The sequence below is a fragment of the Ovis aries genome, chromosome 21 (assembly GCF_016772045.2).
Source record: "Ovis aries strain OAR_USU_Benz2616 breed Rambouillet chromosome 21, ARS-UI_Ramb_v3.0, whole genome shotgun sequence".
Classification (NCBI taxonomy): domain Eukaryota; kingdom Metazoa; phylum Chordata; class Mammalia; order Artiodactyla; family Bovidae; genus Ovis; species Ovis aries.
The window spans coordinates 14,521,716-14,548,972 of record NC_056074.1 but is presented as its reverse complement, the minus strand read 5'-3'; the positions used below and the strand labels follow the sequence as shown (position 1 = coordinate 14,548,972).

Below are 27,257 nucleotides of genomic sequence, written 5' to 3'. Positions count from 1 at the left end.
GCAAGTTGGTGATGCCATCCAATCATCTCATCCTCTCATCATTCAGGTACTAACACGTCTGTAATTGGAAAATGGCAATCTATGAATCAAACAGTAAAACAGATCTGCCCTCTCTCCTCAGGTGCTCCCCGGCCAGCGACGCCACTGGCCACTGGCCCTGGTAACGACGGTGCCCCTGGGCCAGAAATGGGTCCACATCTGATGACAGTGTCCAGATGAGGATCTCCTGTCTGTCTGTCTGTCCTCCCCTTCTCTCTGGCCGCCTTCCCTTCCTCCTGCCCCAACACACACAGACTCAAACATACTCATAGTCATTTCCTCTCTGCCGCCAGCAGGCCCGGGAAAACTCCGGCGCCTGTTTTACGATGCTGGGGTAGTAGGGAGGTGGGGCACACATGTGTGGATTTCTGTCGGAGCTGGCTATCTGTCTAAGGAGGGATGCTAACATTTACAGCAGAGAGCAGGGCTGTGTGACAGTTTGGGAGAGCAAAGTGCCAGCTACCTGGTGGAGCTGCAGGTGGCTTTTATGGAAGCAGAAGATTGCCACTTACTATTTATTTCACTTTTTAGTTTTAAAATGTGATTAATATCGTTGGCCAATAAATTTGGCTGAGCACAGGTATTTATGAAGCCCTCTCAGAAGGCTTGGCAAGACAGGGCCTAACTGTTACGAGGGCAGAGGCAGCCATGTGAAGTGAGCTTCCTCCAGCTTGCCCGTGAACCAGCCTCATTTTTATGGGCATCTGAGGCAGTGATCTCCTCGGTGAGGGGGTGAGCCCAGGAGGCCTTCTAGCCAGGAAGTGAGAAGTGCAAAACACTCAGGGAACCAGAGGCTGGTTCTGCCATGCGGTGGAGGGAGGGAGGGCGCTTTGGAGCCAGGCAGGAGGCTGAGGTTCCAAGCCCGGAGCAGGGACTTCCCTGGTGGTCTGGTGGCTAAGACTCAGCATTTCCAATGCAGGCAGCTGGGGTTCCACCCCTGGTCAGGGAACTAGATTGCACACGCTGCAGCTAAAGATTTTGCATGCCATGACTAAAGATTCCACACGCGCAACTAAGATCTGGAACAGCCAAATAAATAAAAATTGAAAAATGCCCAGCCCATCTGCGGAAGCTGGACAAGCTGGGCAAGCCCTCTAAGCCTCTGTTTCCCCACAAGTAAAATGGGATTTCAAAAGGCCACTGAGAGGCTCTAATAAGTTCATGTCTGGAAAGAGCCAGCCAGTGCCTTCCAAATACAGCACTCAGAAGTGCATTGTTCCTAAGAAGAAGGCCTGTGGAACAAAGCCTGGTTTTGAATCCCAGCTCTGCCACTTCCTAGCTGCGTGACTCTGGCCGATTACTGAGCCTCTCTGTGCCTCAGTTTGCTCAGCTGCAAAATGGGGGCACCTATAGCACTCTAGCAAGGACCACTAAATGAGAGAAGCTATAGCTGGCGCTCTGTCAGTACTTAATACAGCTGCTCTTATTATTGTTTTCATTTCTTCACTTATTTTCTGCCTATCTCCTTCCAAGGTCTGGCCCAAAAGACATTTCCTGCTGGTGAATTTCTACTTATCCTTTGAGGCTTAGTTTAAATATCACCTCTTCCATAAAGTCTTTCCTGATCCTTTTCATAGCAATAATAACATCCTCCTGTTTGCAGCTGAGACACTTTGTACATCTCCATCCTGATTGCTCTCAGAGCCCAGTGCCTACCCTCTTTATAGGAGACCCTCTCACCTGCATCACCTTCAGGGTGGGACCAGGTTTTATCACTGCTGCAAACCTGATATGCAGCTGCCCAACTCTTATCAAGTTATCCCTTTGTATATAAGAAGGACTGGCTCTAGGATCCCCATAGATATCAAAATCCATGGATGTTCAAGTCCTTTGGTCCCTGATTTAATCCCTGGGTGGGAAAGATCCCCTGGAGAAGGAAATGGCAACCTATGCCAGTATTCTTCTTGTCTGAAAAAATCCCATGGACAGAGAAACTTGGCTGGCTACAGTCCAAAGGGTCACAAAGAGTTGGATTTGACCGAGCAACTAAGCACACAGCAAAGCTCACAGTCAGCCTCCTATGTGCAGACACAGAACCCAGGGCTACGCAGCAGGGCTGTCTGCATTGGTCGGGCAGCCCCCTCCCTAACCACGCTAGAGCAGAGGAGACCCCTGGCTGCACTTTCCTGTTAGGTCACTCACAGTGGGCACCCGGGGTGGGGAGTTCCAGCCTGGGGCCCAGAGACTATGGCCCAGCACCAGGAGCTGCTAGGACAATGTATGCTGGGGAGAGAAAGAGGTCATGGGGATCTTCTCAGCGGCTTCCATCTCTGCCTGTCAGCGGTTTGAGCAGGACCAGGCAACGGTGCTGGCCGGGGAGAGGAAAGGACTGTCTGTGGGAGGCTCCTGGATCCACACGCTGAAGTGGAAACCACAGACCTAGCACGGTACATGTGTGTGTGCGTGGGCTCCGCCGCTCAGTCCTGTCCGACTGTTCGTGACCCCATGGCCTGCGACCCTCTAGGTTCCTCTGTCCATGGGATTCTCCAGGCAAGAATACTGGAGTGGGTTGTTATTCCCTTTTCCAGGGGATCTTCCCGACCCAGGGACTGAACCCACATCTCCTGTGTCTCCTGCATTGGCAGGCGGATTCTTTTACCACTGAGCCACCTGGGAAGCCCAGGTAGCAAGGTACATGGTGATGTACATGTCAGGTAAGTTTAAAAGTTCAGGGCAAGAAAGAGGTTGTCCACTCCACAGGCTGCCCTTCTGGGAGGATGGGTGGCATGAGTCTACTTCGGAAGGGTGGCACTGGACTCCAGGGCAGGCTATCTGAGACAGGCCTTTTGCCAGTCAAGTGCTTGGCCCAGCCTTCCCAGGTGATTAAGCTGCGGCTGTTTCCCTGGGCCTATGCGGTGAAGGACCTCCCTTCCTCTTCAGGGCTGACTCATCCAGCACATGGCTGTCAGCTCTGTCTAAGCAGGAGCACTGTGGGCACCTCCTCAGTGTGCTGGGACGCATACTGAGCACAGGGGTCACAGAGACAGGTTAGACTGCAGGCCATCCTGGGGAGCCCACTCTCTAGTGGGGAAACTGCCATGGAAACCCAGATACGATATGGTGCCTTGCAAGCAAAGATGGCTCAGATGGTAAAGAATCTGCCTGCAATGCGTGAGACTGGAGTTCGATCCCTGGGTCAGGAAGATCCTTTGAAGAAGGAAACAGCAACCCACTCCAGTATTCTTGCCTGGAGAATCCCCATGGACAGAGGAGCCTGGCAGGCTACTGTCCATGGGATTACAAAGAGTCGGACACAACTGAGCAATTAACACACATGTTGGGGAGTACCCCCCGACTCTAGTGGGGAAAATGCCATGGAAACCCAGATACAATGTGGTGCCGTTCAAGCAGCAGCCCCTCTCCGCTGTCCTTCCCCAGGGTCCTGCCACGATGCTCCTCTAGGAAGCCTTCCAGCCACCCCCTCCCACATCTCCACGCCCCACTCCCAGGTCACTTATTCTTTCAAGTGTCCTCAGAGCACCAGCCAGCCCTCCCTGATTCAGTGTAAGGTAGAGTAGGTCTCCCTGTCAACAGGAGCCAACTTGTCCTAGGAAAAAAGATGCTGCGATGGGAATTCTTATACCCTCGTGGCTTCAGCAACCTTCAGGCCCCTATTCAAAGCGAGCCACCCTTTTAGACGGGAGCAAAGGCTGATGGCAAAGGTGAGTGAGACACACTTAACGGCCGTACAGAAGCAATGACGAAAACCTACTCCTTGCTTTATGATTGCTGCGAGTGAGAGAGCTGCCAGCCCTGGGGCTCAGAGTTGGCCAGGGGTCAGGGATGTAGCTGGACTTCACTCAGGAAAGGGAGGAGGAGGAAAAGGGAGCACACCATCTGGGAGCAGGGCCAAGAGCCAGGGAGGAAGAGCATTGGGAAGAAAACTCATGTCCTCACATCCTGAGTCTCTGAACTTCACGGGATTCTGGCTTGAGTTACTCCCCACCGCCCATTGGACTGCTGGTGGTGGCTGTGTGTGAGTGAGTGTGTGTGTGTGTGTGTGTGTGCTGGTGGTGGCTCTGTGTGTGAGTGTGTGAGTGTGTGTGTGTGCTGGTGGTGGCTGTGTGTGAGTGTGTGTGTGTGTGTGTGTGTGTGCTGGTGGTGGCTCTGTGTGTGAGTGTGTGTGAGTGTGTGTGTGTGCTGGTGGTGGCTGTGTGTGAGTGTGTGTGTGTGAGTGTGTGTGTGTGTGTTTGTGTGTGCTGGTGGTGGCTGTGTGTGTGTGTGCTGGTGGTGGCTGTGTGTGTGTGTGTGTGTGCTGGTGGTGGCTCTGTGTGTGAGTGTGTGTGTGTGTGTGCTGGTGGTGGCTGTGTGTGAGTGTGTATGTGTGTGTGTATGTGTGTGTGTGTGTGCTGGTGGTGGCTCTGTGTGTAAGTATGTGTGTGTGTGTGAGTGTGTGTGTGTCAAAGAAAGGGGGGGGAGACAGAGCAGAGTGGGGGAAGGTGGGGAGCTTCAGATTTCATGAAATCCATTTTAATCACCCTCTGCAATCCACAACACTCTGTAATTACAAGGCTCTTATGCTCAAGTACAAAAAAACTCACCAAGAAAGAGACATTAAGCCTGCAAGCGGAAACATGAAAATTCATGAAACGCACAATTAAGAATCCAATGACAATGTTAACTCTCCCCTTTGCCAGCCCAGGCACTGGGGATTACCAACAAAATGGGCAAATCTAAGCCCCCAGGCGTCTCCTGACCCCTGGGAACCTGGACCCCACCTGCTCTCTCCCTGGATTCCCATCTGCTATTGTCAGGGGCTGTCAGGTGTGTGTCGGGGGTGCGGCAGCGGGTGGGCCCAGCTTTAGGAACCTGAGCCCTAGGGGAGGGCGATGGGCAAGTCTAGCTCTAGAGGGCAAGAGCCAAACACGTTTCTTGTGTTTGAGAAATGACCCCAGTGCTTGTCGTAGCGTGCATAATCCCTGAAAGACAGGGCTAGACATTGATGCTCTTTCCAACTGGTCAAGAGAATTCAAAAGGTCTGGGGGCTGTAGTCACCTCCCATCAGAGTGACTCCCGCTCCCAAACTGTCCTTCCACTCTTACCTCTGTGAAGTGAAGTAAGAGTTGCTCAGTTGTGTCCGACTCTTTGGGATCCCATCATGGACTATGTCCATGGACTTCTCGAGGCCAGAATCCCTCCCTTAATCCAGGGCCTCCTTGGTTCTCTCTTCCAGGACCCTTAAATGCCTCCATCTCAGTCCCTGGTGCCAACTCTGTACCCTTAGTCTGCTCTGTAAGCTGGCTTCCAGGCCGTCTCCCCTAAGCGTGCATTTAAGAAGTCCGTCTCCTCTTCCTCCACTGCCACATGAGCAAAGCAGGACAAGATGTTGTAGCTGAACTATGATCCTAATTACATTACACAGAAAACAAAAGCCAAAGCTCAAAAAGAAGGAAATTAACCAAACAGTCACTGGTTACTCAAGTTTGGTACCTTCAGGGAAGGAGGGTGCAGGAGGAAGAGATTAACAGGGCTTTATGCCTTCTTAACCTGTGCAAATTTTCACCAAAAACAAAAGCGGAAATGTCACTTCTGTTCAAAATCCTTCTGTTGTTCCTTATTTTCTACATGACAAAATAGAAACTCCGAGACTGGTGTTTACAACCTTCTAAGATCTGGTCCTCATTGTAGGGCCAGCCACACGGATGTGTGTGACCCGTGTAGTCACACAAAGACCAGCACTAAGGAAAGACCCTTGTGTGTGTGTGTGAACCCAGGTCTCTTGCATTGCAGGCTGATACTTTACCTCTGAGCCACCAGGGAAGCCAAAGAAAGTGTTAGTTGTTCAGTCGTATTGATTCTTTGTGACCCATGGACTTTAGCCCGCCAGGCTCCTCTGTCCATGGAATTCTCCAGGCACGAATACTGGAGTGGGTTGCCCTTCCCTTCTCCAGGGGATCTTCCTGACCTGGGATCGAACCTGTGTCTCCTGCATGACAGGTGGATTTTTTTTACCACCTGAGACACCAAGGCAGACAAAGAAAGGTCCATGCCTGGTTAAATGCTCTGCTATGGCTATCTCGAAATTCTTAATTTTAAAACAAGGGATCCACATTTTAATTTTGCACTTTCTCCCACAAATTATGTAACAGTACCTGTTCATCAGAGTATGTTCATCAAGAGAAATCACAGTCTAATTATTCAGGGCAAAATAATGCAGACAGTCTTTGGACTGTTGTGTAAGTAAGGGCCTCCAGGCTATGACTAGGGTGGTTATGAGGATGGGACGTATTCAGCTTGGGCAAGTAAGGAGCCAGGGGACACTTAGCTACTGTTCACTGAGCCCCTTAAGCTGTCTCTGGGCTCTAGGTACAGAGTCATGAAAAAATTAGGCCAAGTCCCCACTCTATCAAGCTTCAGTGCCAGTCAGGGTAGACAGACCATAAACAAATAATCAATTATCTTTGTAGGGTAGAGCTGTGAAGAAAACTGAATCAGGATGAGTAGACAGAAAGGGGCTGGAGGAGTGGAGCATACTCCTATCTGATTCAGGACTTGCGAGTACGTGAAGATGCACCTGGATGGTGGAAATGTGGGAGATGTTGACACACACATAGAGAAAATCACAATACACTGTGGGGTTTGCCGTATGAAGAGACACGGTGGGAGGCTCAGTGGGGAGCAACCTGCTCAGGCTGGAGAGGGCCGAGGAAGGGGCTGGGAGTTACTCAACTTTGAGTCATCCCCATCTCTGTTGCCTGGCTCTCACACCAGCAGAGATCACATCATATTGACTATATGTCCGTAACTTTCCTTTCATTCCCACTGCCGTGGACCAGCTCAGGTCTTCATTTCCCCTGAATCACTGCAGTAAACTTGACCTTTCACCTCACGCTGCACACTCACATCTCACGCTACCTGGGCAACTGCATCTGCTCTTGGGCCTGCAGCCGGAGTCTTAGTCTCTAGCCCTGACCTCTTTCTTGAACTCCAGATCTCAGTATCCAACTGCCTTTGTTCCTGAGGATTTCTAGTGTCTGAAAGAAGGCAAGGCTTTCCAACTTTCCACCTGGTCTCAGAGGCTGTTTCTACTTGGGCCTTCCAAAGTGCTTGCTCAGGGTACCAGAATCCTGTGAGCAGGGTAAGGAAACGAGGCACAGAAGCAGAATCTGGGGGAATTTTCTGCCCCCTGGGGTCAGGATGTTGGCCTGACTTTTCCAGAAACTGAAATTCATCAGTGTCTCAGTTCAGTTAATGAGATCTGGAAGATCCTTGGAAAGTACACACAAGACTGAAGTATAAGGCAGAAAGTCAGTAGACTGATTGACCCTGAGAAACGAACCCATCCTCCTTAGTCTGCTCAAAGCTTCCTATGCAGGGAGCCAAATTATCTCCTGAAGGTCACGGGGTGAACACAGCAGATTACAAGTGACATCCCTCACTTGTTCTGTGATGCTCTGGGCAAGGGCCTAACATTCTTATATAAAAATCCTCAGTCATTATGCCTACTTCATAGATGATGGGCTATAAATGGGCTTCCCAGGTGGTGCTAGTGGTAAGAACCCACCTGCCAGTGCAGGAAACATACGAGACATGGGTTTAATCCCTGGGTTGGGAAGATCCCCGGCGGGGAGGAATGGCAACTCATTCCAGTATTCTTGCCTGAAGAATCCCATGGACAGAGGAGCCTGGAGGGTTATGGTCCATGGGGTTGTAAAGAGTTGGCCATGACTGAAGCAACTTAGCACGCACGAATGATCGTAGATGAAGACACTGACTCAGAGAAGCTAAGTAGCTTGCCCCAGTTTGCACAGGCGGTATGTGGTAGAGCTGGGATTCAAATTCAGCACCAGAGCCTGCTGTTTGCTGCTGCTGCTGCTAAGTCGCGTCAGTCGTGTTCGTCTCTGTGCGACCCCATGGACTGCAGCCCACCAGGCTCCTCCATCCGTGGGATTTGCCAGGCAAGAGTACTGGAGTGGGATGCTGTTTAACCACTGACAAAAACCGAATATGTGCTATGGCTGTAGAAGAAAGAGTGACAGGCCTTTGTCTAAGTCGAATTGACGCTTAACATAATACCTGTGACAGTGCTTGGCAATACAGTATTACGGCCACCCAGATGGGAAGGATTATTCTTGGAACCACTCTACCTAAATGAATCTTTATAATCAGGGTTTTATGTTAAATGCATAGTATAAGAGTTGCCTTTCAAAGGACTCCTCCTATAAAACAAGTAAATGATTTTGTTTCTGAAAATGAATAATCAACTCTGATTCACCTACTACATACTAAATCTGCTGGAGTAAGAAATGATATTGTCTGGGGCCAGGTAGACCTTGGGTTCCAATTATAGAGCAGCATTAGCTGTACTGCCTTGAACACCTAAGTCCCCTGGCTTCAGTTTTTCTCATCTGTAAAACAGTGATGATACTATACACCTCAAAGGACTTTTTAGGGGAAGATGGAGGACATTAGTATAAAATGCTTAGCATGGATTCGGGTATGATAAATACACTTTTTATTTTTTAATTTTTTTTGGCGATCCAATTTACTATCCAGTTCAGCTACTCAATTTACCTCCATCATTCTCATCATCATGATGTTTATATATACTCAATATATATTTGAGCATCCAATTTAGTTATTTACTTTGCTGTGATGATGATGTTGAAAATGCAGCTACTCAGCTTGCTGTCTAATTCAGCTCACGCATTTGTAATAAAACTTTACCCTTAACGTTGACTTTGGTAGTAACCACATGCCTGGTGTCCCGCCCACACGGTGCCCACACTTCTCTCCTTCATCAGCTCTCTCTCACTCTCTTCATCTCACACTGGATATGCTGCACGGGAATCAGCATCCCTTTGTCCCTGAGGGGCACACAGCTCTCCTGCTTGGGCTAAGGGGGCAGGTGGCTAGTTTCAAGGCTGATTTAGACTCCACATGATGTCAGAGAGCCCTGATCTCTGGAAGAGGCTGTTCTTTAGGAGTGCTGAGCAAGACTGCATCTTGCCTAATAGTAGGACAGGTAGGGCTGTCAGGAGCTCGGCTCTGAGCAAAGCGCCAGCACAGGTTGGGGCCAAACACAACCTAGGCTCTGTCAAGGCTCTGCTTCCTCTCTGGAGGAGCTGTCCAGCCAGATTTTGCGCTGCCTTAACTGACACCACAGTCCATCAACAAGAGTAACTTTATGCATATTCTCCTTGGAGAGTGGCAGCCAACTTCTTCAGCCATCTGTAGGTTAAGAGCTGCTCAGAAGGGTACAGTGAGGCAAGCGTAGCTCTGTTGTGTCTCCGTTTTGTGATCTTAGGTAAGTCATTTACCCTTTCTAAGCCTGTTTCTTCATCTGTAAAGTGGGAAGACCCACTTCTCAAGGGTAAATAAGGGTCAAAAACTCATAAATAGCTATCAACAAACATCAGTTCCCTCTTCCCCTTCCCTTCAGACCTATCTTTGTAGGGAAACAAAGATTAAAAAGCTCTCAGGGAAGAAAATGTTTATGAAAGGAATAGGTAAATGATGAAGAGAAAAGAAACCTTTTTTTATGCGTGTGTTAGGCATCGTGTTAGGTTTTGTAACAGATGCTATAGTATGCTGTTCTCAGAATGACTCCGGAGGGAAGATATTAGCTATATTCTTTTTTAATTGTGGTAAAATATATACAACCTAAATTTCACCATTCTTACCACTAGTCAGTGTATAGTTCAGTGGCATTAAATATATTAATTCATCTCGTTGTGCATCACCAAGATCCCACTATAGAACTCATTCCATCTCATGCAAAACTGAAACCCTTGTACCCATGAACCTCCTTTACCCCTCAAGTCAGCCCCTGGCAACTAGCATTTTACTGTCTATATAATCTGGTAAAGTACCTTACAGCGGAGTCCTGTAGTATTTGTCCTTTTGTGACTGATTATTTCACTTAGCCTAATGTTTTCAAGGCTCATCCATGTTGCATATGCGTCAGGATGGCATTCCTGTTTAAAGGCTGACTAGTACTCCATCGTGTATCTATGCCACATTTTGTTTATGCCTTTACCCACTGACGGGCACTGCAGACACTTGGGATGCTTCCATCTCTTGGCTATTGTAAATAATGCAGCTATGAACACGGGCGTGCAACTAGCACTTCAAGTCCCTGCCCTCAATTCTTTCATATACGCCAAAGTGGAATTGCTTTTTCACATGGCAATCCTATTTTTAATTTTTTGAGGAATCATCATACTGTTCTCTATAGTGGCTGTACAATTTTGTCTAATCCTTTTTTAGAGATGATGCATCTGAGGTTTAGAGCTGAGCAACAGGCCTGAGGCCACAGCTTCAGAAGGGAGAGTCTGATGCCAGTCTGGGTCCAGGGTGGCCTTATTCTACAGAGTAACAGTTCCTGAGGCCAGGGCTCAGCTAGAAGTATCAGAATCACCCAGTGTACTTGTTAAACATATAGATTCCTGGGTCTCCAGGCCACAAGAAATAGAACCTCCAGGGACTGGACCCAGGAGTCTGTATTTTCAAAATAACAAAAATCAAACAACAAAGAAACAAACTAACCCTCTGTGTTTCTGGTAGGCACCCAGGTTTAGATAACCACTGTTTACTCTTGGGATGGTGGTTTAGTCACTACCTGGTGTCCAACTCTTGCAACCTCATAGACTATAGCCTGCCAGGCTCCTCTGTCCTTGGGATTTTCCAGGAGAGAATACTGGAGTGGGTTGTCATTCCCCTCTCCGGGGGATCTAACAAACCCAGCGATCAAACCCTCGTCTCTTGCATTGCAGGCAGATTCTTTACTGAGTCACGAGGGAAGCCCACTATTGGGGTAACAGTCATTATTGTTGTCCTTGTCATTATCCAGATGTCCTTGTAACCCTGCCTTACCCAGATCAGCTTATGATTTGTAAACATCTGGAAACAGTGGGGAATGTAAGGGTTACCAGGAAATCTCAGCCCTGGGTTTGTTCTCCAGCAAGTGCTGGCTTTCAAAGGGCAACACATTTAGTGTTCTAATCAACAAGGCATCAGCCAGGCGCCTGCCTGGGCCTTTCTTCGATTCCTGACTAACACTCATTAAGCAGCTCAGGCCAATGTGTTCCTAAGTGTGTGTGTAGAGGTAGGCTGTTGGCATTTTAATCTTATTAGTGAATTGAAGCCCTAAGCGGCTGCAGCCACAGCAGCCCCTTGTGCGGATGGGGTGAAATTCTTCACACCCTGAGAGTGACTCCCCATCCCTCTACCATCTCCCACCCATCCTTCCCAGCTCTGATCCTCCCCTGGGCATGCAGCTAAAGACTCCAGGAAACCAGAGCCTGATGATTCCCAGGGTGCTGGCTGCAGATAGTTGCATGACCAGCTCAGGTAACCGGGCTGCCGTATCCCAGAACAGATATGGAGTTGTCTACCCTGGCCTGACTCGTGGAGTTGGTACCAGGCCATAGGCACTGCTCCCTGAATTCAACTGTCTGTGTCCCTCCCCCACCAACACTCCTGAGAGAAGCCAGAGAAGGCTGTGGGGCCTTGGGAAAGAGATATCTAGAGGCAGTCTTGCCAGCACAAAGCCCTCATTGTTGGAGGAGGAAGGCTTGGGAGAGGCAGAGGGGGTGCTTATCTTTTGTCAGAGCCAGAGAGCTGAAATGATTCCAGTGAAAAACGACCCTGTAAACTAAAAAAGAGGGGAATATGCAAACTATGACTATCTTCTTCCTCGGGACAGAAATAGCTTGGGCTTTCTTTGAAAATGCTCATAGACACATACCCACATGAACACAAATATTCACTTGTTATTCTGCTGAAAGTAAATCGAGAGGCAAATGAAAAACAAAGTCACCCGTCCATCCATCCATCTCCTCAGTCACTTGTTCATTCAAACATTAACTTTGTGCCATGAGTTATGCTGGAGGAGACCGCAATGATCCTAGATCAGATGTTTCTAATTGAGGGCATATTACTCCTGCAACAATCTAGGAACCTGTATGTTGGCTCACTGAGGATTGTCTGTAACAGCATTGATGTTTTGCACAATATATGTAGGGGTGTTATGAGGAATATACATTGTGTTCGAACGTTACTGAATCCAAAGCAGCTATCTGTCACTGTAGTTTTCTCTGCCAGTGAAAGCTAAAAGTGTGACTACTAACCACTGGACATGGTCTAGGCAAACAAAAGTGCAGAATCATCACGTACCGTTCCATGAGCGGAGGCAATCACGACCACCACCACAGCAGCAAACTAAACTAGGAACCACGTGCTGGGCATCGTTCTAAGTGCCTTACTTTTAAGTCCCCACAATAAATCTGTGAAATAGGCATTATCACTGCCCCATTCTGCGGGCGATAAAGCTGACCGTGAGAGCCTTCATAACTCGCCCAAGCTCACACAGCAATAACAGCGGATCTGGGAAAGCAGAGGAGGAAACTCAGTACTTTGAACGCTTTTTGCCATGGTGGGCAAGGGCATCTTGTCCAAACACACTCATTGTAAAGACGGATGAGGAAGCTGAGACTTAGAGAAGTCATGTGACAAGTCCAAAGGGAGTCACGTGGTGAGTTCTGGAGGCAGCCCGGGGTAAGATCTCAGCTTTCTTTTCTTCCATTCTGTTTCACTGCTGTTTAAATAAGCCAGACTTTACCTCCAAGTTAAAGTAAAAATAACCTGGGCACGAGGACAAAGTAAAGGAAAGAGACATGAATAGTTCATGGTATGACACACGTTGTCTTCTTGCAGAATCTAGAGCAGTTTTACTTTCCTGGGTCGTCACTTTGCCCTGGATATCCCTGGGAGAAGCTCCTGACACAGAGAAGCAGGACCCAGGTGTGGTGAAGGTACCAGGGACTCAGAGATCCCAGCTCAAGCCACTTTGTTTCAGGCACAAAGGACCCTTTGGGGGCGCAGCCCAGCTTTCCCTTGGCTTTCACAGCGTCCGTTTCTCTCTGCCTAGCATCTTACAGCCCACACAGCCAGAAAGCCCTAGAAGTGAAGGTCCTGTGCTTCTGAGCAAGCGGTGCCCAATTAAATCCCGACAATCTGTCTCTGGCCACATGCTGTGCCAGCTGGAGAGGCTGGCTTGGGAAGCCACTGTTTCCTGGATGATGGATCTTGGAGAGGCAGCAGGTGGCAGTGGAAAGAGTTTGGAGTCTGACCATACTAGATTGAATTCTGGACCCGTGAAGCACACTGGCCGTGTGATCACGGACAAGTTTCCTAACTGCTCTGCGCACCTGTTTCTGCATCTCTGAAATGAGGATAACACCTTCCTTGTCTATAAGTGAAAGTGTAAAAGTATTAGTCACTCAGTCGTGCCTGACTATTTGCCATGCCATGGGCTGTAGCCCACCAGCCTCCTCTGTCGTGGGATTCTCTAGGCAAGAATCCTAGAGTGGGTTGCCATTTCCTTCTCCAGGGGATCTTCCCAATCCAGGGATCGAATCTGGGTCTTCGACACTAGAGATTCTTTGCCATCTGAGCCACCAGGGACGCTCTATTTATGAGTGAACATATTCAAAATACTTGGTACATTCTTGCTCTAAGAAATGAGAATATATGAACAGATCAGCGTTTTGAAAAGCTTTCAGCATAGAAGAACCACCTTACTTGCTCTAAAGAAAATCTAAAATAAGACTCATGTCTAAAGGAGATAAAGGGTCACTTCTGGGTTGGTGAGGGGTTGGGAGCTCAGGGTTCTGCCTGTTTTGCCTCCTTCTCTCCCACCATGGCCTTGGGGTTCCTCCAGGGAATTTGACTAGTTGGTCACTAGGCTCCTTTTAACCGTAATTAAGTGAAAGAAAGGAAAGAAGAAGAAAACAGAAGGGCAGGAGAAAGGAAAAGCACAGTCTTGTCCATTGGTACCTGGGAGGAGATTTATATTTGTTAAGAAGATGAACTCGATCTCTGGTCTTATGGTTCAGCAGAGAAGCCAGACTGGGAACATGTAATTTAAAAATTGGAAGGTGATTGAAAAAGAATTGGGGTGGGACAGTCTCACTGGGAACACAAAACAGGATTCTGAAGTAGCTCAGCCATCGGGGAAGCTGGGGCCTGGAAGATGGGGAAGACGGCAGCTTGGACTAGCTGATGGGAGGGCAGCGCAAGAGAGAAGGGACTGGACTGTGAGGTTCTGGAGATGGCACCGCTAAGACTTGGTGACCGACTGGACAAGAGGCCATGAAAGGGAGCATGCTCTCAAGGATGACCCCCGGGTCTCTGGGCTGTACGTCAGCTGTGATACTGAAACTAGCAGCGTAAAGCACAAGACTCCACCAGCATCTTTGTCCAAACTACCCAGGATCCGGCAAGGACCCCAAGCCCACTGCTCATACAACTGCCCATCCTTCCCTAGGGAGACAAAGGCTGGAGGGACAGTGTTAGTACACCCCACGGAAAGCGCTTAAGATCAGGAGAACTTGACAAGGCTGACAAAACACCTGTAGGCAGAGCTATTCTGGAAAGTACAGCAACTGCTTGCAGTAAATTAATAATAGATGAGCTGAACTCCTTCTGAAATATTTACCCAGCCGGAATGGTTGCAGGCTAATAACCAGGAGTGGAACTCAAGCCTTCCCTCAAACAGCCCCGGCTACTGAAAATGAAGAAGCCTCAGCCTGGCCCTCCGTGATGGTCATGGAAAGAGAACAAACGTGCAGGTTGCCTCCCTCAGAAACATAAAGACCGCAGGCTGCTGGGAAATGCTGGGGAAGGGAGCTCAGACAAAGGCCTGGGAGGCAATGATAGAAAGCAGCCAACACAGGAGGACTGATAGCGGTGATGGCGTGCTTATTGCACATCTGTCTAAAGGCCAAGCCTAGAGGAACACAATGAAGCTGAGCACTACTTTTAGGCCCATTTTACAGATGAAGGTGATGAGACACAGAAAGGTTCTGTCAGGTTGCCTAAGAGACCAGCGAGGACGTGATGGAGCTGGGACTCGAGGCAGTCTGGCCCCAGAGTATGTGGCCTTAAGCCCCTTTGCCTTCGCTGCCTCCTGTTGCCTTTTCCAAAACAGTCAAGAGAGAGGTGCCAGTGTGAGGAAAGAGACCGTGCATCCAGCTGCCAACACCACATTTGCACAGCCCCAGTGCTGCGTGGACTTTCTGCCTCCAGCGTTCGCGGAGGAAGCTGAACTCTTTTCACCAAAGCCATTCACTCCTCTCTTTCTCTCTGGCTGTGCTGGGTCTTCATGGCTGGCCATGGGCTCTCCCCAGTTGCAGTGGGGCGGGGGGCTACTCTCTAATTGCGGTACACAAGGCTGCTCATTATGGAGGCTTCCCTTGTTGTGGAGTACAGGCTCCACGGCATGTGCGTGTCGGTAGCTGTGCTGTGCAGGCTTAGGTGCTCTGTGGCAAGTGGGATCTTGATGCAGTTTCCTGCACTAGCGGGCAGATTCCCAACCACTGGATACCAGGGAAGTCCTCTTTCATTTACTAATTATTTACCCAGCATCTGCTGGGGCCCAGACCCCAGGCTGGGTTCAGATTGGGCCTTCTACAGTGTACCCCATATCTACCTCTTCCAGGGAGCTCTCTGTGTCTGCATCCAGGCACAGCCCATTTCTCCTTCCTCAGAGCTTCCCACCAGCCTTCAGGCCATTTGCTAGGATAGACTTTCACCAAATCAGTTTGGAAACACAGAGGGATTTGAATAGACATGCAAAAAGGAGTTTTGGAGCAAGTAAGTTTGGGAAACATTAGAAGGGCATCCCCCCTGCAGGACTTCTCAGAGCCTTTAGAGTAGCAGAGGCCGTGAAAACCCCCAGAAGTGGGGTCAGGGTGCAGTACTTTCCAGAGTATTCAACATGGAAACCTTTTTTTTTTTTTCCAAACAACATTTTGCAGGGCTGACGTATCATAAAACACTGTTTGGGATATTCTGCCCTGGAATAATAATACCACATCAAATCTGTGTTTGGGTTTGACCTGTCAAGCCACTGGCAGGAAGGTGAGGCTGGGAACTCTGTCTTTCTCATCGCTCCAGCTTCTGCCATCAGCCAGGCCTGGATCAGAAGCCTGCTCAGAAAAGTTTTTTTTTCTTTTTGCAAATGGCACAAGCGAATGCTGTGAAACAAAGTTCTGGGACTGCACCAACATTCATACCTGTGTCTGCCTACATCTCTGCGTCCGTCTCCAAGGCTACAGGCATGTCTTCCGTGTATGAACCTCAGGCAATGTTTCCTTTTCTCCCCAGACATACCCGGTCAGGGCACAGAGGCCTTCAGCTGGCCCCCGCCCACATCTTCTGAACCCTCATCTTCACTACACATTTCTTCAAGCCTGACTCTATGTAACTTTCCAGAATGCAAGATGGCTTCTCTCACTCAAATGAGGTTCTCATCTGCTGGCCAGCTCTGAGAAATCTTGCCTGGGCAGTTTCCCTTGCTTTGATCCTTAGCTCAAACCTCTTGGCTTCCCTGAAATGATGCCCCCTGTGGCACCCCATCTCCAGGATCCAGCTAGACGCCGGTCCTGGGGAGGCCTGGGCTACACTGTGCCCGTTTCCAGGATCCAGCTAGACGCCGGTCCTGGGGAGGCCTGGGCTACACTGTGCCCGTTTCCCTGTTTGGGCGGGGCTGTGTGCTGAGTGAAGATGCCGCAGGTGTTTTGTGCTGAGCATCACAGCCAACACAGTTGGAAAGCCGCTGACGTTACATGACCCTCCTACTGCAGATGGTTCTAGGCCCTGAGCAAGGTTCACCCCGAGCCTTTTAAAACCCGCAGGGCGCTCTCCTCCTCTGTGAAGCCCTGCCTGGAAGGACGCCGGCCGCCCCGGGCCCCTCGCAGGAGAGGTCTCACCATTTTGTAACAAGAGCACAGAGCCAGGACTGACTCAGCGCTTTGTTGAATCGTGTTCTCCCTAGGTATTCTCTTCACAGTTGTCTAACTTCCACAGGCATGAGCTAGCTTTGGCACGGCAGTTGTTTTACACAAATGAAAGCGCCGGTGAGTGCGGTGGTGCTTCCGGGGCTCTGAGGGGGGCAGTTCGGGCAGGAGAGGCAGGAAGGTGCGGGGAGGGCGTGTGGGGCGCTGGAGCTGGGCCCCTGCCCGTCTGTGGTGGGAAAACAGCCGCTCCCCTTGGACTGAAGCGCGGGGCTGTCCCCGGAGACCGCGGTGCCAGATGGAGCCAGCGGAACGCGCCATCCCACCGACTGGCAGTGGAGCCGGGAGACGCCGCGTCGGGAGGAGTCCTGGAGTCAGTGCTCTTCCCCTGCTTTCCTCCCAGCTCTCTCTCAATTCCCTCGTCTCTGGGCCTTAGACTCTCCGTCTTTAAAAGGAGAGGGTTCTACACCGTCAGCGGCTCTCTGGTTGTTGGTCTCCACTGGAAGGAGTATACTGGACATCTCAGCTCAGCCTGGATGCACATGTAACCTGAGTTTTCACTTAGCAGTGCTTGCCCTTACTACCTGCTGTGTTCTCTAGTCCTCTTTATTCATTTGTGATTTACTGGAATTTACACATTCATTTTATAAACTGTTATAAGCACTGTATATATATATATCACATATATCATATACATATATATACACAATGTATGTATCATAGGTAAAGAGCTGGATAAGCTCTCGCAAATTGAAAACACCCATGTACTCAGCTCTCAGATCAAAAGACAGAGCATTATCAACACCTTGAAAGCCCCCTGTGCCCGGCCCATTTTCTAGCCCTTCCCCCCAAGGATCCTGATTTCTAACAATATAGATTAATTTTGTCTGTTTTTATACTTAAGATGAGGAGAAGGAAATGGCAACCCATTCCCGTCCTCTTGCCTGGAAAATCCCATGGACGGAGGAGCCTGGTAGGGTGCAGTCCATGGGGTCGCAAAGAGTCGGACACGACTGAGCGACTTCCCTTTCACTTTTCACTTTCATGCATTGGAGAAGGAAATGGCAACCCACTCCAGTGTTCTTGCCTGGAGAATCCCATGGACGGAGGAGCCTTATAGGCTGCAGTCCATAGGGTCGCACAGAGTCGGACACGACTGAAGCGACTTAGCAGCAGCAGCATACTTAAGATGAACGTTGTCACAAAGTTTCTTTGCACCTGGCTTTTTATTTCAACGTTATACTTGTGAGGGCCATTGATACAGCCGGGGACAGTATTCCATTGTGTGGCTGTACCTCCGTTTATCTGTGCTGCTGCTGGTGGTCATGTTTTCGGGTGGACAGGTGTATGCATGTCCCATGTGCGCATCTAAGGACGGAACGGCTAGTTGCATACGCTCTGCATTAGTTGACACTGCCAGGCTGTTTTCCAAAGTCATCAATCTAGTTACTCTCCAATCAGCCATATATGAGGGTTCTAGTTGCTTCGTGCACACATGCTCAGTTGCTCAGTCGTGTCCGACTCTTTGCGACCCCATGGGCTGCAGCCTGCCAGGCTCCCCTGCCCCTGGAATTTTCCAGGCAAGAATACTAGAGTGGATTGACATTTCCTCCTCCAGGGGCTCTTCTGGACTCGGGGATCAAACTTGTGTCTCCTGCCTTGCAGGCAAATTCTTTACTGCCTAGTTGCTTCACGTCTTTGCCAGCGCTAGATATTGTCTATCTTTTTCATTTTAGCGCTTCTCATGGGTGTAGAGTGGCACTTCATTGCTGGTTTAATCTGTAATTTCCTGATAACAGATAATGCTTTCATATGCTTATTGCCTATTTGGATAACCTCCTTTGTGAAGTGTCTGTTTGAAATATCTTTTGCTTATTTTTCCATTAGGTCGCTTGTCTTTCCCTTCCTTATTTGTTGGAGTTTCCTCTTTTTTTCTACTACACAGCTGACCCTTGAACACCATGGGTTTAGATGGCATAGGTCCACTTAAATACAGATTTTTTTTTTCCACAGCAAATGCTACAGTGCTATATAGACAATGGTTGGTTGAATCTGCAGATGCAGAGCCTGGAATATTGACAAACCATGTAAATGGAGGGGCCACTCTAAATTATACCGGAATTTTCGACTGTGCAGAGAGAGGGTCAGTGCCCCAATCCCTGGATTGTTCCAAGGTCAAATGTCTATACTTTGGATATGAGACCTGTGTTGAATACACATAATGTAAATATCTTCATACACTCTATGGATTACTGGACTACTTTGCTTCACTTTAATGCACGATGATCTTGAACCACCAAATTAAATTCATGACCCACAAATGGGTCACAACCCATAATTTGAAAAACACTGCGATACACGATAATGCAGTTTTCCTTGGATCTAGAAACCCTGAAAGGGACACCTTTGGCCAGTGGCTGCCGCTGCAGTGTTAGCCTGAGGCAGGATCTGGTATGAACAGCCGGCAGGTGTCTGAAGAACAAAGGCCATGCTATCAGCTATCATAATTTCCCAATTTAAACAGCAACCTTGTTCTACACCTTCAATGACAACACAGTTCTCAGTCCTCCTGAATTTAAGAGTCACCAGCCCCACAGCCCAGACTGAGGCAGGGGACTCAGAAGGGTGGTGTGGGAGCACCTCTGGAATGAGCCTTTGCAGAGGGTGGAGAGCGTGCTCACCCACGTGGGCTTTCCATCCACCAAGGTGCCCAGACCCTCAGGGGAGGGTCCGGTGGAATCTGAGATGCCTTTGGAGGTTCCTTTCAGCCAACAGGTCAAGAGGACTTTCCCTAAACTCTGACAAATTCCGATAACCATGCAAGAAGGGCACACACACATTCCGAGTGCCTTCTTCGTGTGAAGGGTGCCTTCTAAGCAGTTCCCTCCCTCAGAGTAGCCCGGCATATACACTCTTTAGGCTGCATGAAGACAGAGGCTGGGACACTCATGGAAAAACGCGGCCAAGGTCACACAGTTACAGAGCAAAGCGGACCAGCGGCCAAGGTCACACAGTTACAGAGCAAAGCGGACCAGCTCCACAGCCTGTGGTTTCATTACTATGCCACCCTCTTTCTGGGCTGCCAATCACCATGGAGAGTGTTGGCACACCCAAAGGGGCTCTCACACGTGCACACACATGTAAGCACACACACACATCTGCATGCATATATACACATGCTGTCCTGCTCAGGAATCTGTGGGCTGGACCCTACTGCTTCATTACATGTGGAGTTTTCCCCGTCTCCTGATGTCCAAAGTAGCGAACCATCTCATAATGCACACATAACAGAAACATATGTAGGTGCGGAGGGTGCTTTACAGTTTGTATATCTTGTTCACAGCTAATCTCTCATCTCAACCTCACAACCAGCCTTCTGAACTTATAAAAATACATGATGATTGTCCAGCCCCCAGGTCTACTGGGGGGTCCAAGGACCTTCCTTCTGCAGATACCAATCCTAACTATCCATGACTAGGGCTGTGTCAGCTGCCAGAGGTTGGTAGAATTTTGCAGCTCCTCAGATCCTCTCTACAAGTTTCCCATTTAACTGTATATTCCACAGCAACCAATCTTTCCTTGTCTGATTCTGAACAGAGTTTTAATTTCATGACCTTTCCAAAGTTGGGCTTGTGTTTGCAGGAGAGTTTACGGGATGTGGCCACTCCTCCCCCATCCCTAACGAGCACGCCCACAGATTCACACTTCTCTCTTGTTAGCGTCTTTGCCACCTGCTGTCTTCTCCTCCAGCTGGAGGTAAGGCACAGCATCACCACTTCTGCGACTACTAGGAGTTTACCGAACACTTCCTACGCACCAGGTACCAGGCGCTTTATGTGCATTATCCCAGCACACCTCACACGAATCCTTTGCCATATGTGTTAATAACCTGCCTTCATAAATGAGGAAACAGATGCTCGAGAGAAGTGACAGCGTAGGACCCCATGGTCAGCAAGTGACTGGACTGGGACTGTACCCACATCCCTGCACTATCTTATAAAATACTTGCTTATCGCAGTATTTTTTTACTGATCCCCAAGTCCTGGCCCATTCCAGTGCCTGGGACAGAGAGAAGCCACAGCTTCTTTACTCTGAGTCAGCAAAACTTTCCACGTGGAAGGAGACAGCATCTTAGGACCATCTTGTCCTATCCTCCTATTCAAGGTCAGAGAGATGAAGGGACTTTCTCGAAAGCGTCATCAAAGCAGAACTGGGCCTGGAACCCAGGTGTGGTTCCTCGAGTGTATCTTCCTCTGATTCTCACGGATCTCATGGAATAAAAGACGCTGGTGGAGCACTGTCTGTATTCCAGGCCATCGGCCCCCAACTTTCTGGCAGCAAGGACCAATTTTGTGGGTGACAAATTTCCACAGACTGGGGATGAGGGGGTGGTTTTAGGATGATTCCGGTGCATAACATTTATTGAACACTTTATTTCTAATCTAATGCTGCCACTGATCCAACAGAAGGAACCAGTCCACAGCCCAGAGGTGAGGACCCCTGTTCTAGGCGACCCTTCTTTTCAAGGAGGCATTAACAGTGTTGGAAAGAAGGTGACCAGGGAAGAAACTGCTCTTAAAACCAAATTATAAGGCATTATTGGAGGGACAAAGAATACGGAAAGATCTCAAGGAAGGGTATGATTTTTGTCCTCATCCATTGTTAGGGCTGTCTGGTGAAAAACAGGCTTGGCAAGATGTGAGGAGCAGTGGATATAGTGGATACCAAAGCCAGATTTTTTTGAGTAAAAATTCCAAATGGGGGAGATAACCACTTCCTCATTAGTCCCTGGAGCTTTCCAAGCATAGGCCAAATCTGTCTATCTATCTATCTATATCCATCCATCCATCCATCCATCCATCCATCCATCCATCTCTCTCTCTATCTTATCTATCAAAGGTCCACACCTCTAAGACCCTTTCATCTCTAAAATTTCTCAAGCCTTTTAAATGTACTAAAATTGTACAGGGAAGCCACGCAGTAATACTGTACTCCCTGCTCATTGTTTTTAGGTTAAAAAGAAAATCTCATAATATAAATGGATATAAAGTCTACCTATTAACACATATTTAAGGAGTAGAGTAAAAAAGCACCCATATCATTAACTTAAATCATGAATACTCTCTGAAGTGTAAAAAAAAAAAAATCAACTCACTTTTCTTTAAATCTTCTTAAAAGGGTCTAAGAATAGTCCTTCAAATAATCCTTGAAGTATGCAATTTTAATTTGGACACATGGTAATTTCAGTCTACCTGTTGAAAGAGACAAGAGAGAAATCAGTCATTTCTGACAAGGCTGCTGTTCTGATAGGCAGCAGCTGAGGTTCAGGCAGCTGGGGACAGGGGGGCGGGGAGGGGGTCTGGAGTGGGCAGCAGCAGCAGCTTTGGCCCAGGCTGAAGACTGGGTTTGAACACTCAGAGGAAAAGTGACTAAGACAGGGATTCCAGTTCCTGGCACATAGCAAACACTCAATAAATATTGAATCAATGCATGAAGAAAAGGGTGGATGAGTAAGTGAGCAGGACTGATCATCAACCTGTGGATACAGGGAGCGACCCTATAGGCTCAGGTCTCGGACTCTTAGGGAGAAAACTAGTTTCCAGGCACTGGGCATACTGGGGAGAATGATGCAGAGCGAGGCTCATGCTCTAGTGGAGAGAGTGGGGGTTTAGAAGCAGCCGTATGTGTGTTTGAATCCAGGCTCTACCACCTGTAAGTGCACAATCCTGGGCTATCTTATTTTTTGATGTTTACTGCATGCATGCCTGTGTGCTAAGCTGTTTCAGTCACGTCTGAGTCTTTGCAACCCTATGGACTGTAGCCCGCCAGGCTCCTCTGTCCATGAGGATTCTCTAGGCATGAATACTGGAGTGGGTTGCCATGGCCTCCTCCAGGGGATCTTCCAGACCCAGGGATCGAATTAGCATCTCTTACACTGGCAGGTGGGTTCTTTACCACTAGTGCCACCTGGGAAGTCCATTTATGTTAACTACTGTTATTAAATCGATCCTTAGTCCATCTTTCAATTTTTCAGTGCTGCTTCTTTCTGAGTACAAGTATTTAAGTTCATACATTTACCTTTAAGTACTGCCTTAGCTATAATTCCACTTAAAATTTTTTTTTTCTTTTGTATTGGGGTATAGCCAATTAACAATGTTGTTTGTGGTAGTTTCAGGAGAAGAGGGAAGGGACTCAGCCATACATATGCACGTATTCACTCTCCCACAACTCCACTCCCATGCAAGCTGCCATGTAACACTAAGCAGAGCTTCATGTGCCATATAGTAGGTCCTGTACAGTTGGCTCAGAGACATTAGTTTGCCAACAAAGGTCTGTCTAGTCAAGGCTATGGTTTTTCCATTGGTCATGTATGGATGTGAGAGTTGGACTGTGAAGAAAGCTGAGTGCTGAAGAATTGATGCTTTTGAACTGTGGTGTTGGAGAAGACTCTTGAGAGTCCCTTGGAAAGCAAGGAGATCCAACCAGTCCATTCTGAAGGAGATCAGCCCTTCATTGGAAGGACTGATGCTGAAGCTGAAACTTCAATACTTTGGCCACCTCATGTAAAGAGCTGACTCATTGGAAAAGACCTTGATGCTGGGAGGGATTGGGGGCAGGAGGAGAAGGGGATGGCAGAGGATGAGATGGCTGGATGGCATCACTGACTTGATGGACATGAGTTTGGGTAAACTTCGGGAGTTGGTGATGGACAGGAAGACCTGGCATGCTGCGATTCAGGGGTCGCAAAGAGTTGGACACAACTGAGCGACTGAACTGATACAGTTGGCTATCCATTTTAAATATAGCAGTGTGTACATGTTATATCTGATATTTCTCTTATCATTTATAAGTATTTTACAATTCATATTATCATTTCTTGTTTGACTTATGAGTTAGTTAGAAGTGTTTTTGTGAATCTCTCTCAATGCATTTTTTTCCCCCAAACTATTTATCCCCTGCCCAAAGCATCTTTTAAAACTCATCTTTCTGTTATTGATTTCTAGCTTAATTGTCCTGTGGTGGGGGAATGTGGTTTGCAGGATACTGATTCCTTGAAATTTACTGAGATGCATTTTATAGCCCAAGATGTAGTCAGTTGTTGTGAATGTTCCATGTGTGCTTAGAAAGAAAGTGTATTTTCTAGTTATTAGGTGCAATCTCAGGCTAGCTTTTTAAAAACCTCCCCTGCCTCTCCCATTTCCTTATCTGTAAAAAGGTACCTGAGCAATACACATTAGTTCCCTCCTGCCATTTAGAATTATGCTTCCTGATGAAGAGGTTATGCAGATAGAGAGAGTACAAAGTAAAGAGAGCCAGATGCGCTGTTTCTAGCTTATCACAATATTAATAAGAATAGCCTAGATTTATCAAGCATTTGAAATATTCCAAATGATGAGCACACCTACCATGTGATTTCTTACTCTCCATAAGCCTGTGGGTTGCTGCCCAGGCGGGTGGAGGTAAGGACCCACGCGAAGCAGGGACACACCCACTAGCAGGCATGGCCGTTCACTCAGCCCTCCACGCCAGAACCAGAGGGCCCTTCGCTGACTCTCCTTCGGCTCACTCCTTATATTCTCTCAGTTCGATCTACTTGCTGACTCTCAAATCTGTCTCCTCAATGCCAACATCATTTCTTATCTGCTTTATTTAAACAGACCATTGAATTCCTACTGTTCTTAGAATGCGATTATAAGAAATAAACCCAGGCAAAATCTCGGCAGGCACAGCTCCGCAGTGGGGCTGGGGTAAGTGCTGTCGGATGGGTACCAGAGCATCAGAGTTGGGAACAGGGCAGTGATGTTACATTGATCAAACAGAGGCATGGGTTTAGAAAGACAAACAACTGAGTTCAAATGGTCTTCCTCTAACTCAGCCCTGCCAGTGACCTTGTTTCCATCCCACTCCAAGTTCTTCCTCTCCTTTGAGAGAATTCCTGAAAGAGTCATCTAAACTACTTCCCCCACACCCACACCCCCCACAAATTACTGCGGTGGGGCTCCACCTCCAGACAGTTCTTTTTAAAATCATAATCATGTTGCCACTGCAAATTCCAAAGACTTCTCAGTCTGTAGGGGCCTCCCTGGGTCACCCTCCAGCAGTGTCACCGGCTCCTCTGGAAACCCTTCTGCCTTGGCATCTACAACACCAATCTGTTTGGATTCTCCTTTACCTGCAAGGATGTTTCCTGCTTCTTGCTAGTTCTTTTTCCTTTGTCTCATCCTTATATGTGAAAGAGTAAAGAGCCCCCTCTTTCTTCAATTCTGTGGCTTCAATTGGCATTTTCATAACTTATTTGTTGATGCAAAACTGGTATATAACATTATTAGTTTCATAATTTAATTAGAATTGTTTCAATAAAATAAGAAGCATAAACCGCTATTTATTAAGTGCACACTAAGTGTATGCCAGTCACTGTGCTAAACAGTATTTCACTTAATTGTCACAATAGCCACGTGGGGGGCATAGCTTTTGTTAATACTACCCACCACCCCACCACCCCCGCCTTTTTTTTTTTTTTCAATGGATGAGAAAGGAGAAGCTAAGAAAAGAAATATAATTTGCCCAAGATCGCTCAGCTACTATGCGGCGGAGCTGGGATTCAAAACACCATCTGTCTAATTCAAAGCTTGTGCTCAGTTACTACATTTACGCATCCTCCCCCCCTAAGCCCTGGAACTCACCATTCTCCCACAGTGTCATGCACTTCATGCTTCCATTTTGCTGCTCTTGGAATGGAAGCCCTTTATCTGCACTGTGAGCCGAGAAAAGTCTATCCATCGTTCAAGGCTCAGCTCCATGGCCCTCTTCCCATAACGTTTCCCACAAGCCCAGCCAGTTTAATTGTTTCCATCTCCTTCCTGTGGCAGCTCTATAATGATACCAAACCATCCATTCATCCATCTGACCACGTATCCATCTATCCACCCAAGAATCACACAAATATGGTAGAAGATTGTTTACCCAGAAGCATCCAAACAAAGAATGTTTTATGCTCAGCCTTTGAGAAAAAAAAAACATATCATACTTTGGTTAAAATTGAAGAAAATTTGCTGGAGGTCATGGTGTCTAGGGAAGAAACGTGCTCTGCTAGATATCTGGGAATGCTGACTGGTCAGGGACTGCCATCCCTGTGATCTGGTCAGGGTGGTTTCCAAGGTTACCAAGGTCTGTGTAATTTCCCTTACCCAGTCCCTATATTTCTAAATCCTACTGATACACCAAGCCCAGCTCAAATACCCCTTCATCCTCCAAGCCTTCCCTGATTCTCCTCTCCCATCAGGCACGAACACACCAGGATCTGCACACCACAGAGAGTCTGTGACATCGCTGATGACACTCGGCACTTTTACCATCCGTGGCTAATACTGCAGTTCAAAAAGCACTGCAACATATTCATTTCCTGCTTTACCTTCCCTGCTGGTCTCCTTGGAGCTCGGCATTGCACCCTCTTCACCTTCACGATGTTTTCAGAACCAAGTCCAGTGCCTGGCGCACAGACACTCAAGTGTGACTGCCCAGCTGACACTGGTGACCCTGGCCTTGAATGGAGAAGGCCATTCAACAGCCGCTCAAAGGCAAGCACCTAGCTGCGGACACAGCTGGTGTAAAGCGCACATAACATCCTATACAAAATCCTTCTGCCTTTTTCCACCTGACTACCCCCCCCAAAAAAAGGATCAGGAAAGGGGAACCATGCATCCACTTAACCTGAGGTTTCTGAGGCCTGAGTCTCACAGTTCACATGTTGGGGTGATGGCTCCTGATATTCTCCAGGATGACCTAGGCAGGGAAAGATGACGCCTGAACACATTCTAGTTTACAGTCAGGAAATGAGAATTAGACCTTAGAGACAGACAGTGCTTTAGTATCAACCATGACAGTCACCTGCTTTACCGAGGAGGGCAAGGGAGGTTCAACGACTCCATCCAAGTCACGGGACAGAAAGGACCATGCAGACAGATTTTCCCTGTCCCTCCTAGACTTGCAAATGAAGCCTCTAGGAAACCGAGTGCTCTCTGCAAGGCTAAAAATAAACTCCCCGAAACTTCATCTAGCTCTATCACGGCTGCAATTTACAGCGTCTCGAGCTTCAGCGTGGTGTAATTAGCAAATGGATTATAATAATTTATTTCTGGTTTGAAAGCTCGAATGAGCACGACCTTCCAGCAGAATGGGAAAATTAAGAGGCTGGGAGCCAGCCACACTCCTCCAGCCCCTTCCGATGCCACAATTTTGATGCTGGCCAGCATCCATCTACCGATGTCTGATGGATGTGCCACAGAGAGGGGAGTGTAACTCTGGCCTCCAGGCTGCCTGGGAAGCAAGACTTCTAGAATACAGCATCCCCCCGCCCCCCACCCCATGAAGGATCCATGCTCATTTTTGCAGGGGCCGGGATGGTGTTCTAACCATCCTTCCAATGAGCAAGAACACCCAAGGGCAGGGAACATCTGCTGTGATGTCTCTGAAGCCTGG

General features: G+C 48.1%; 1 protein-coding gene across 10 annotated transcripts in view; it reads right to left on the bottom strand.

The window, feature by feature from the left end:
- The window catches only part of TENM4 (teneurin transmembrane protein 4), an 849,352-nt gene that overhangs the window by 485,236 nt on the left and 336,859 nt on the right, over positions 1-27,257 (bottom strand). The window contains exon 4 of one of the 10 annotated variants that reach the window (XM_060403943.1): positions 21,934-22,030. The exons of the other annotated variants lie outside the window; for them this stretch is intronic. The gene's annotated coding sequence lies outside the window, so the exon portion shown is untranslated. The remainder of the gene's footprint in view (positions 1-21,933; positions 22,031-27,257) is intronic. 10 annotated transcript variants of the gene reach the window in all.